We start from the raw sequence: 12,761 nt of genomic DNA, 5'->3' as shown, positions 1-12,761 counted from the left end.
TTGAAAAGGTGAGCGCCACAAGAATAGGATCATACAGACAGAGAGAATAACGTGTGAAAACGAGCAGAGGCCTAAACACGGCCTATCTGGGGGGCAGCCGGCGTGGCCCGTGGCTGGGGCACGGGCCCGTGGTCCGTGCTGTGCCCGCCGGAGTCACGGAATGTCAGCTCTGCCCGAGAGATCTTGATCGGTTCAGCCTCTCATGCTTATGGCTCGGCAAACAGGGCCAGAGGGGGCCAGGGATGCCCAAGGTCACGCTGCGGCAAAGCTCATCTGGAGGCCAGGTTTCCCGACCCTTCTGGGGAATTTGCTCTTGTTTCCTGCTGAGTTCTCCACTCTGCGTCAGGCACTGCCCTCAGGGGGTGCACTCGTGGGAGCGGGAAGGACCCAGAGTCAAACGGCTCTGCTGTGTGGAGTGCAGGGGCCACGGTATGCTGAAGTCCTCTCCCCTTGCATCTGGGCTAGGTCTGTGACTTGTTTTCCTATGGAACGTGATGGAGGTGACATTGTCCCTGTTCTGGGCCTAAACCTTAAGAAAGCTGGGGGTTTCTGCTTCTGTGCTCTCAGCGCCCTTCACGGACACACAGAAGCTGGCTGCCCTGCTGGAGAGACCTCATGCAGAGAGAGCGTGTACAGAGGCCATGTGGACAGGGAGAGGCTCCAAGATGAACTGGAGAGACAGAGAATCCCAAATGTGCCAGCCTCCTCAGCTGAGCCCAACCTCCGGCCAGCCTGCCAACTAAATGCAGCCCCATGAGTGACCACCAGCAGGACCGGCAGAACTGCCCAGCTGAGCCCAGCTCAGATGCTAGTCATAAGCAACATGCTTGCTATTCTGAGCCACAGAGTCTTGGAGTGGTTGGTTCTGTCAGTAACACAACAGGCACTCTGTCAAGTGCACAGTGAGAAAAAGAATGAGGACAGGGTACATGGAGGGCCAGAAGGAGTGACAATGAATCTGACCGGGAGGATTGGGAGAGCTGAGCAGGGCAACAGGAGAAATGATAGAAAGTGAAGACGAGTCTTGGGCGTCACGAGTGCGTTTCAACAGATGCTCTCCAAGGACCTCCCAGGCCCTGGGCAGGGCTAAGGAGGAGGCAGAGAAAGATGGCCGCAGCCTGGTGGGAGAGGCAGTCTTGAGCACCGGCAGGGAGAGTGCGAGGTTGGACCTGCTCGGTGCCCAGCAGGAGGTGAGGGACGAGGGCTGAGCGTGCAGAAGGCAGAGGGGTCGTCCCCTTGCAGGGACAACCAGGGAAGACTTTATGGAGGAGGTGGAATTTAATGTGGGGCCTGAAAACCAGGTGCAGTTTAGAGCTGGAGAGAAAAGCTTTCCCAGTGGAGGGTTTCATGTGCACAGAGGCACAGAGTTGGGATAGTTGGCTTGTCGGGGACTGGAAGTAGCTAGTACTGAAGCAGATCAGATCACCACAATGAGGGACGCTAGTCCTGCTCTCTGTCTTGGCTAAATCCCCCCCAAATACACATATGCAGAGATACTGTAACATAACAGCAAGCCCTAGTAACACTCTGGTTATGTGGGGTAGGGAGAAGATGAACCCCAAATGAATATTTCTCCCAAAGTCAGTTCATGTTATTGTGGATTGGGAGACAAATAAATGCCTAAGAATAGACACAGAACATTAATTTTTCATTGATCATAATATCACTTTCATGAACATTAAAAATGTAGACTTTGGCAAGAAATAAATCTCAGAAAAAGAAAAGAGATATTTGGAAGGGTGTGGCATCTCCTTTCACATCCCCTTGATCTTTCTGCCAGTCACTTGGGGAGAGTGGGCCTATTAGGGTATCATAGTGGGAGTAGTAGAGCATAGGGTAATAGGGCAGAAGGCCCTGGAGGCCTCCAGACCCAGATTAGAATCCCAGCTCCGCCCTTTTCTAGTTATAAAGTGCCAAACACAGAGTGAGGCACATGGTAGAAGCCCAACATGCAGTAGTTAAATTGCCCATGAATCCTCATTCATCCTATTTTTAAAAAAGGAAGCTGAGGCTAAGGAGCTTCCCACATGCCAGCATCCTGGGAACAAAATGCAGTCCCCATGTCTCCTTAGGTTCCCTCCATCTCTCCTCCCTGCACCGTCCCCTCCCTTCCTTGCTCTTAGGGCTTGTGTTGTTACATGCCAGGGATGTTGAAGTGAGAAAGCTTGAACTCCAGGTCTTATGACCCTTCTGGGATGTCTTTTGAGGACCTCCAAAGAGACAACAAATCAAATGACCGCCTTGGAGACTCATACCAGCATAAGATAACGTCCAGAGAAGAACATGCAAGCCACAGGGAATCTTGCTAAAAGAAATGGCAAAGAAAACAATGATGCATCAGGTACCCACTTTTTTTTTTTAGATTTTATTTATTTCTATTTTAGAGAGAGAAATAAAATATTTTATTTTATTTATTTTTATATTATTCACGAGACGGGGGAGGAGCAGAGGAGGAGGGCAGAGGGAGGAGGGAAAGAATCTCAAGCGGACTCTGCTATGCTAAGCGTGAGCCTGACAACCCTGAGATCATGACCTGAGCCAAATGCAGGAGTCTGACACTTAACCAACTGAGCCCCCCCAGGTGCCCCAGTCAGGCCCACTTTTAACAAAGGGAACAAAACCAACAGGAGAAGCTAGTAAATCAACTGTTCACTTAACCTTGAAACTGTGGTGTGATGGAAAAGACCAGTTGGACTCTTAAGTCCAGAATTACAGCCCAAAGTTTGTCCCTTCTCCTGTCCTGTCTTGACGTTCAGCCTAAGACTCCATTTTATCTTCTGTAAAATGGGCATGAGAATGCCTTACAGAATTATTAATGAGATCATTTAATGAGATAATATAAACAAAAGACATTGAACACTAGACTATATTGAATAGATAGATATTCGGGGGGAACCCCTGAGGCTGTGTGTCTATACCTTCCTCCTCTGCAGAGGGCCTCTCCAGATTCTCCCCCAGATTTTCTAAAGGGTCCCTAACTCCTCCCCAACAAGTTTATTTTTTAGAGACTTAAGGGTTTTATTTTGTTTCTATTATAAGATTAAATCTAATATTGAAAAAAATGGAAGCATAGATAAACAGAAAATTGAAAAGGAAAAGCAATAGTAAACAATAGAAGCCAAATGTAGTGGGGTTTTTTTTTTCCCAATCTTTTTGTTGTTGTTGGATTTTTTTTAAATGAACTGAGTCATCCTCTGGCTGAATGTCTCAAAATGAAAATATAAGAGGGAGAAAAATAGAACCAAAAGCAATAATAAAACAGCAAAATGATACAGGAAGCTTTTTTTTTCTTTAATAAAAGAGATACATGCTCATAGTAAAAAAAAAAAAAATCAAACAGTACAGGAGGATAGAAGGTGAAAAATAAATCTGTTTTTACCCTTCCATTACCTCTCACTCCTGGTCCTATTAGCCAGAGGTCACTGTTCTTGACAGCAAGAAACTTTTTATTTGTTGTTTTCACATTGCAAGTGATTGTATCTATCTTTTAAAGGAGAAGATGGAATTTAGAAAAGCCCCAGAGGCATCTAATTTGCTAAAAGATAATGAACATTGTATAAAAGAATTAAGTGCTTTCCAAGATCCTGACAAAATAAAAATATCAATCAAAAAAACTCCCCAAAGGAAGTCCAGATGGCCATGCAGTTGAACTTTATCATGCTCATCGGCCTAGCAATCTCCATGCCCTTGAAATACCCAGGAAAACAAACAGAAAGCAACACCTGATACATAGAATGAATTCTTCATCAAACTGACCAAAAACTGGAGCAAATCATACGAAGTTGTTATCCTGTTCAGGGTCCCTGGTGAACACAGGAGCAGAGTTCCTTCTAAACCAATCCTTTAAACATAGACACAGATCCATCTGAAGTCAGAAGATCTTACACCTACTTGTGTATGGCAGACTATTGGGAGGATAGAGTATCATTAATCCACAAAGTGGATCATCCCAAAGCATCTGACAACGTACGCTGTATTTCCAAATTTTAGAAGCACCTGGAAAACAATAGAACATGCTGGATTTTATTAAAATCACCTATGGAATTTGAACGGCTGGAATATTAAGAAAAGGGCAAAGAGTAGCTAAAATATCGCCAAAGTCAGACGCCAGCCTATCTGTGTCCTTTGTTATGTAATAGAATATGGAGCTGGGTTGGGGGGTGGGGCAGAGGGAATAACTGATTTCATTAGGAAAAAGCTAATGAAAAGACTCACTGTTGTTATTTAAAGCTTGGAATAAGATTGGCAGGATGGGATGTACAGCTTCCTGTCTCAGTGTGCTCCTGAAAACCAGGCCGTAAATAAGATCCTTGAAAAGCAAATCATATTTACCCGATAGGAAGTATATTATAATTGAAGCTTGGTTTGCTGATCAAGGATTTGGCGTTCTATTAATCCAGTGTAGCTTTCCCTCCTCCCCCGAAGCTGTGCCAGACCCAGGGAAGTGAGATGCCCCCACTGTCACCTGGCCCTCAGCACCCTGGAAGGAAAGAGTGATCCTCTGCCCTTTGGGAGGAACCTCATGAAGAGCCACACTGAGAGGCCTTCCCCATGCTACCCCCTCTCCCCATGGTAGAAACACGATGAATAATGCACACCTATTCATTCAACAAACCCATATTGCATGCTTTGTGGGTAACTATGGTCTCACATGTGGAAAAGGACCCAGAGATGTGGACTAACTATACAATGCAGTGTGGTGTCAGAGAGTCTTTCTAGAATATGCTGAGACCAAAAAAAAAAAAAAAAAATGAAAAACTATATTTCATCGAATTGAAGACACCATTATTTTATGTATCACCAAGAAAGGTAAAAAAAATACTATGAATTATAAGATGCCATCAAGGGCAAGGTGCATCCTGATCCTGGAGATGAATACAAATATGTGTCTCAGAAAGGGTGAAATGTGGTAATTAACTTTTAAAGAAGTGATAAGCGGTATGTCTCAGCAGGAGCCAAGCCTCACCATGGGAGCTGAGAGAAGGAATCCATTACTTCTGTGGGGTGACTAGGGGAGTCCTCACAGGGACATGACATTTGATCTGGGTTGTGCAGGATTTCACCAATGGGAGGAAGATTGGGAAAAACATTCCAGGTTGAAGGAATAGCATGAACAAAGGTCTGGAGGCCGAAAAGGGCAGACATGGTGATGGACCCACTAATACATGCTGAGTAGTTCAACTATAGAACATGGGAGTGGGGGAGGTACAGCTGGTTGCGAAGCTGGAACCACTGAAACCACATTGTCAGGAGCCTGGAACCCCAGTCTTGGGAGTTAGTGCCCCATAAGACAACAGGGAGCCATAGAATGTTTTGAGCTGGGAGGACATGATTGGAGCCAAACTCTGGAGAGGCTCATCTGGCAGGGTAAATGAAGGGTAGATCAAAGGGTGAGACCAGAGGTGGGGATGCAGGTGAGACTCACAAAGCCCTCTTGGGGGCGGGTAGAGAGAAAACCAAGGGGCTGCACATGGATCCCATGGGATGAAGTTGGATTGTAAAAGGCTAAGGCGAGCACAAGACTATGAGAATAAAAGATCTACAGTCACATATAACAATATGGATGAATCTCACTAACTACGTAGAGTGAGAGAAGCCAGACACAAAAGAGGACTGACGGGTGATTCTATTTACATCAGGATCAAGAAAAGGCAAAAACTGATCTATAGTGTTAACAGTAAGGATGCTGGTTACCCTGAGGGAAGGTAATGACTGGCAGGGACCCCATGGGGGCTTTCGGATGCTGGTCATGTTCTGGCTCTTGGTGCTGTTTACGTGGGTGTATTCACTTTATGAAAATTAGTTGAGCTGTGCATTAACATTTGCACACTTTTCTGTATGTATGTTATGGTTCAATACAATTAGCTCCCTTGCCCCCCCAAATTAGGGACACAGAGAGACACTGGGAGCAGGGGTCTAAAATGGAGGCGCCTGCTGGAACACACAAGCACTCAATGCCAGAATGAGTCACAGACCACTCCAGAGGCTTCATACAGTGCACTTGGAGCAAGCATAGGTGGATAAAGAATGCAGCTTTTTTACCTCCAGGCCTGTGACAGAGGCACACTGGACATTTTGGTGGAGAATGACCAGCAAACAGAAATAGAGAGGTGAGCATAATTACGAGGGAAGGAGAGATGAGGATGCATTCAATCAGCCCACGTCTCCAGGTCCATGAGGTACCTGTGAGGGCAGGGCGGGAAACTGCGGATGATATCCAACCAGAGCCTCTAAGGATCTTTGGGAGATGAGTGAATGGAAGGGCCAGGAGGTGGGGGACACAGCAGTGTTTGGGTGTCCCGAGAGGCTAAAAGGGCGAGGTCAGCCATATGGGATTTGGGTGTTGACCCTCAGCGGCATTCGAGAAGTACTGATTTTACAAATACTGTGTGATTGCACAGAGAAGAGAGGGATGGTGCCTAGGCGTGGATGTGGGTTCACCAAGAACCAGCCAGCCACACTCACCTGTATGTGTGGTTACTACTCTGGCAGGTCAGAGAAATTAAGGAGATGGCGTGCATGGGGGCTTCAGTAAGAGCTGTAGCAAGAATTCTCTTGACATTTTGGCATGCAAGCTGGACAAACATGGGCTGCGGAAAGCAGAGGTTGGGGGAAGCTTCAGTGGGTCTGGTCACAAGACCAGAGGGGGCCGATGGCCGCTAGCGTGGGCAGTCCCAAAGCTCTTTGACACTCTCCTATTTCACACTTGGACCAATGCTTTAGCTTAGGAAAGCAAATGAGATTGTCCAATAGCAATGGCACCAACTGAGGAGATGGCGAATATGCTAGAAGAGACCCATGATGCAAGATGCCCTCAGTAGGCTGGAACACGGGGAAGTAATCAGGTGAAATGTTTCAGCCCTGTTCCGAGATGCCTGAATTACACTGCTGGTAAATAGGATCAGAGAGACCTGGCTCGCTGCTCCCTTGAAACAGACAGCAACAAGTCCACAGAAAGCAAACCTAGGGCTCTCGGAGAGCCACAAGCTTTCTATGAGCCACAGGGTGATGTGGCTGCCACCAAATGCAGGTACCTGGGACTGCCAGCACAGCATCCCGGCGGCCTGAGCACAGAGGGGTGGGCCTGCTATTCCACGTGCCTCTTCGTCTGTGTGGAGGGCTTGTGGTCAGTTCTGGACATCACCCTTGAAGAAAGCCAGGAGCAGACTACTGGCCAGGGAAAGTTGAGGAACCTGGGCACATTTCTCCTGAGGAAAAGGTGACTTAGTTGGGGGTGGAATGTGGCGTTGTTTGTGAGCTGTCCTTGGTGAAGGGCACCACGGGTGAGGGAGAGCACCACGGACCCCGGTGGTAGATTGGGATCCAGAGTGGATGCGACAGGAAGGCTGACTTTGGTGGAGCCTCAGAAATCATGCACAAAACCCCCATCGACCAAATAATGGAGTGGGAGCCTCAGGAGGCACTGATCTTAACATTTCTGGTGGTATTATTACTACTATTATTATTAGTCGCATGCCTAATAAGAGCTTAGTACTGCGGTAAGTGCTTTATATGCATATATGCATTATTTTACTTACCAAGGGAGTTAATGATGTGAAAATTGCTTGGAACAGTGCCTGGCACATGTGAGTACTCGAAATACACTAGCTGTTGTAATTATTTAATCCTCACGATAAACTTGATATGAAAGAGGAATTGTTTATTCCCACTTTACAGGTGAGGAAACTGAAGGTCAGGAGAGTAAGTGACTCCCCCAGAATTGAGTCACTAATAACTGGTGAGCCAGACTTTGAGTCCAGGACCGCCTGCTTCCTACGGTTTGGTGAGGGGTTGGACCAGAGATTTTGCCGTCTGTCCAAGGTTCTGTTCCTCAACTGTGCCCCTTCCTAAAGCATCTTCTTGTTTGTGAAACCTGTAGACGAGAGGGGGTTTTGGCACCCTTGCCAGTATGTGTCCTTCTGGACACCACTCGGGTTTAAGCTAAATTTCCTGCCTGTGTCTGCCCAGGGCTTGTCCAGCCGACACCGAGCAAGGTGACTCCCCCATCCTTCCACTGTTCTCAAACCGACAAAGAGCACGGGTGGAAGGAGACACTCCAGGCTCTTCTGGTCTACCCCAGGCTCGGCATTGACTCCTGAAGGGTTCAGTCATAGACTCTCTCCAGGCCAGATGCTCTCCTCCAATAACTCAGGAGGAAGGCCAGCTTCATCTCTCATTTGGTGAGGGACTCTGGCCAAGTCATTTTATATTTTCCTTTTTTTTTTTAATTTAAAGATTTTGTTTATTTGACAGAGAGAGCACAAGCAGAGGGAGAGAGAGGGAGAAGCAGGCTCCCTGCCCAATGTGGGGCTCGATCCCAGGACCCTGGGATCATGACCCGGGCTGAAGGCAGCCGCTTAACCGACTGAGCCACCCAGGCGCCCCCATTTTACATTTTTCTGGTGTCAATCCTCAGGAGCATTCTTTAGTTCTTTAAGACTATTAACTCCTCAGTCATATAAAGGTATCTTCCAGGAGAGACATGTGGAATAGAGAAATATGCAGGAATTTGGGGTCAAACAGACTGGATTTGGGCCCCGTCACTGTCTCTGCCAAGTATCATTAGGCATGTTAGTTAATCCGTCTGGACTTCAGTCTTGTAATTTGCAAAACTGGGATCCTAACACCTATTTTTCTGGCAGTTATGAAGATTAAGATGATGCATACCAAGGTGTCTAGCACAGAGTAGGTAGGTGTTTAATAAATGGTAGCTATTATTATTACTCGAACTGTGCCACCAGACCACATTGATGCCTGAAACCCAATTTTACGGTTTAAAAACATGCCTTGTGAAAAGGGAAAAGCAACTTAGATTCATTCAGCTAATCTTTTTTGGAGCCATCATTCATAACTTACCTATTTAAAAAAAAGAATTGAAAACAAACAACGTACTTAAAAAAACAGCTGAGCTACTTGGTTGAAAGAAACATTTCAATGTAAACAGGAATAAGAAATACATGGGGGAAAGAGAAGAAATACATGGGAGATACTTGTAAGATGGCTTATGGGTTTTTTAAATTTTGGGTGTTTTGTGCTTTTTTTTTTTTAAAAAAAGAAAAAAGTAAAAGAAGACCTCCCTGTTGCTGGAGTAAGAACAGAGGCAGACAGGGATGGCAGGTCAGACTGGGAACAGGGTATTGGAAACTGGAGCCAGTTCCTGGGAGGAGGCAGCTGCAGGAGGGCAGACCCTAGCCTCTGGCACCAGAGTAGCGAGGGGTGTCCAGCCCAGCCTGAAAAAAGGATAGATAGCAAGAGGGGGGGGTGCCTGGTTTTGGGATCCTGCTCAAAGGCAAGCCAGATGGATCATGGAGCCCCAAAAATCCTCAGATAGGGACTTGGCATCATCTTTCAAAGCAGCCCCAACCTCTAAGCCAGGGTTTGGAGACTGGCTTCTGGTTCTTGTGTGCAGGGAAAGGGCATGGGAGAAAGAATTGCTAAGGAGGCAGGATTTGGGGAAGATGAGAATTTAAGCCATACAGACCTGGACTGACATGCATGTTTTATTATTTTCTAGGTGCGTGACCCTGAGCATGATGCTTTCTTAAGTCTCTACTATGTCCTTGTAAGGTAGATGAGCCTATAAATCAGTGTTTACTATGGTCCTGGGACTTGGCATCTGCTGATGCATATTATTCCCATTAATAATGAGAAGAACAGTTATTAATCTAGCCACTTCTCATCACCTCCTCTGCGCCCTGGTTCCTGCCACCAAACGCAGCTTATCATAACAGTCTCCTAGCTGGTTTCTCTGCTTCCCCCTTTTGATCCTGTTCAAATATGTCAGATCATGTCACTGCTCCACTCAGTACCCTCCAGTTGTTCTCCACTTTGTCAGGTGCAGTCAGTCCTACTTGATCCTGCCTGCCTTTGACCTTGGATACTACCACTTTTCCCCTTGCTCACTTTGCTCCAGCCACACCAGCTTCCTGACTGTTCCTTGAACACGTCAGGCACACTCCTGTCTCGGAGCCTTTGCCCTTGCTGTTCCTCCACCTGGGACACTATCTGCATGTCTTGCTTGCTCGCCTCCTTTAGGTCTTTGCTGAAAAATCACCTCCATGAGTCCTTCTCTGACCCCCCCCCCCATTTCAAATTGCAGCCCCACCCTATCAGAGTCAACCCTCTTTCCTGCTTTGTTTTCCATAGCACTTTTCATAAGCTGTCATACTAAGATATCTTCTTATTACTATTTCTGTTTATTGTTTCTCATTCTCTCCACTAGAATGTAAATTTTATGAGAGCAGGGATTTTAGTTTGGCTTGTTTATTCCTGCCTCCTCAGCTCCTAGGACACTGCCCAGCACACAGTAGATGCTGCAAAACATTTGTTGAAGGAATGAATGATTATTTTAAAGCAAGAGGCTGGACTCCAGCTGTAGGGGAATATGGACTCGAGGCTGGTGACCAAGGCAGGAACTCAGACCTAGGAAGCATGCCAGGAGTCCAGTTATCCAAACTGGAACACAAGCCAGGGTAGGATCTGGGAACCAGTGGGATGCCCAGGCATCAGAAGTGGGCATGAGATGAGAGAGCCTGGCCTGGATCCAGGCTGACGGAGAGTGAGGCTGGTGCTCTTTGGGTCAGGGCCGGTCCCAGGCCACATATCTTGGGGCCAGGTCACCCCATAAGTGGAGACAGAGGGGCTGAAAGGCAGGGGTCAGGCAAGGCCTTCAACCACTTAGAAAATGTCAATCAAAGTTATCCTAGCTTTCAACTTATTCCCAGATGTAGGTGTCTGTGGATACTCCATATTGGCACAGCTTACAAGGAAAGCACAAATGACTAAGGGAAAAAAAGGAAAAAAAGTGAAAATGCTCATTGAGAAACCTGAACTGAGAAGTTGAGGAAGGGCCGATGCCAGAAGCCGATGGCTAGAGGACAGCTGTGATGTCAAATGAACACCAGCTAAGAGAGATTACCTTGTCCTCTGGACCGTTTTTGATCTTGTTCATGGAGATGCTCAGGTGAGCTCTGTCCATGCAAAGCTCTGTCCTTTGGCTAAGTGAAGCTCAGGAGTGATGTGTGCAGAAGCCTAGAAAGAGGAGTTGGGACAGGGAGTACTTGGCCTGGGCTCCCCAGAGCTGTCCAAGGTACTCTCCAGGATTGGGCACAACCTCCCCTCTCTGTCCTCATGCTTCCTGATTAACTAGCCTGTGATTCAGGGCTGCCCCTACCTCACTCCAGAAGAGCAAGTCTGTGGACTTCATCTGGTCCAACTCCTTCACCACATACCTGAGGGAACCGAGGTTCTGAACAATTGAAAGTCAGGGCAGTGCCCCTCCCATAGCGGTGGTTGTCCCCCATCCTGGCTCCCACTGCACTATGTACAGAGCTCCTGCTGGCTCTGGGTTCCAGTCCTACCCTGGTAGCTCTGTGTACTTGGACAAGCTGTGGAACCTCCCTGAGCCTCAGTGTATTCACCTGTAAATCGAGGATCATAAACATAGGACTTCGTTCACTGGGCTGTTGTGAGGATTTAAGGCAGGTAGTAAATGCTCAGTGAAGGTTAAACTTCCAACCTTGTTGCAAGGTCGCGGATATGGCCCACAATGGTTGGCTCAAGCACGAGGATGTTTTCTCATTTGATGTCCTACTGTCTCCTCTCATTAATCACCCCTTGGGATTTTATATTTTAATGACCCACAATTTCTATTCTTCAAGCGTGGAGGGGCTAGGTCAGATCACAGGACTGCTTTGCCTAAGGTTAGCCAGTGCAGCCTGCGCGACCCGGCCAAGAGAGGGACAAGTCAAGGGAAGCAGGGATCTGCTCTGAGTAGTGCTCCCAACCCAGAGGGAAAATTCTAGGGCGGAGCCCTCTGGGAGTGGGGACGCGGGGAGGTCAAATGCCTGGAGGGGGCGCAAGGTGAGGACCCTAATCTCTTCTGAGGTTGGCAGAGGACGGCTTCTCAGTCTGGTGGGGAATTCGGAGGGCTCTCAGTCAAGGCCCTGAGCTCTGGACACCCTAGCACCAAAGGATGTTAGAGTGCCGGCGGCATCTTTGGCCGCCCCTTCGGGCTCGGTTAGGGCCTCCGCGGACACCCGCGCAGAACAGAAGAGCATAAGGCTGCAGGTGCCTCTAGGACGCTTCCGTGGCGCGCTCGCAGCGCAGACCTTCCCAGCCAGACCTCCGAGCAGCAGTCCCAAACCACCGTGCAGGAAGCGCTCGGCGGAGCGGCGGCGGCCACTGCGTGTGCCAGCACGCACGGCTCGGTCCCCCAACCCCTGTCCCCGGGCGCTCAGGTCCCCCAAGGTCCGCGGACAGCGACAGCCCGCTCGGCGGAGGGCCGGGGGGCGCGTGTGTGCGCGTGTGCTGGGAAGGCGGCCTTCCCCGCGGCCGCCCCTGCGCCAGCGCCTCCCCCTCCCCCGGCGCGCACGGCCCGTCCTCGTCCCCGGAGGCGGCCCGAGCCGCCGCCGAGCAGCCTCGCCTTCGCCTCCCGCGTTTCCTGACGCCCGCCCTCCCCCGGCCGGGCTCCAGGGGCTGCCGCCGAGCAGCTCCCGGCGGGAGAGCGGCTCAGAGCGCGCACGGGGGCGGGCGGAGGCGGCCTGGTTCGGGGTGGCCGCGCCGGAGAGAGGCGCGCGCGAAGACGCCGGCCCCCCTCTCCGCGTTTGCTCTCTCGCTCCCCGCCTCCCGCACTCCGCTCGCTCCCACCCCTTCCCGGCGTGATTGATCCGTCACGGGCGCCGCCGCTGCCGCCGCCGCCGCGGCCGTTTAGAGCCGAGCAGGAGCCCGAGCCGGAGCCGGGGCCGGTGCCGGCGCCATTG

The sequence above is a fragment of the Neomonachus schauinslandi genome, chromosome 13, assembly GCF_002201575.2.
Source record: "Neomonachus schauinslandi chromosome 13, ASM220157v2, whole genome shotgun sequence".
NCBI lineage: Eukaryota > Metazoa > Chordata > Mammalia > Carnivora > Phocidae > Neomonachus > Neomonachus schauinslandi.
This window is presented reverse-complemented; position numbering follows the sequence as displayed.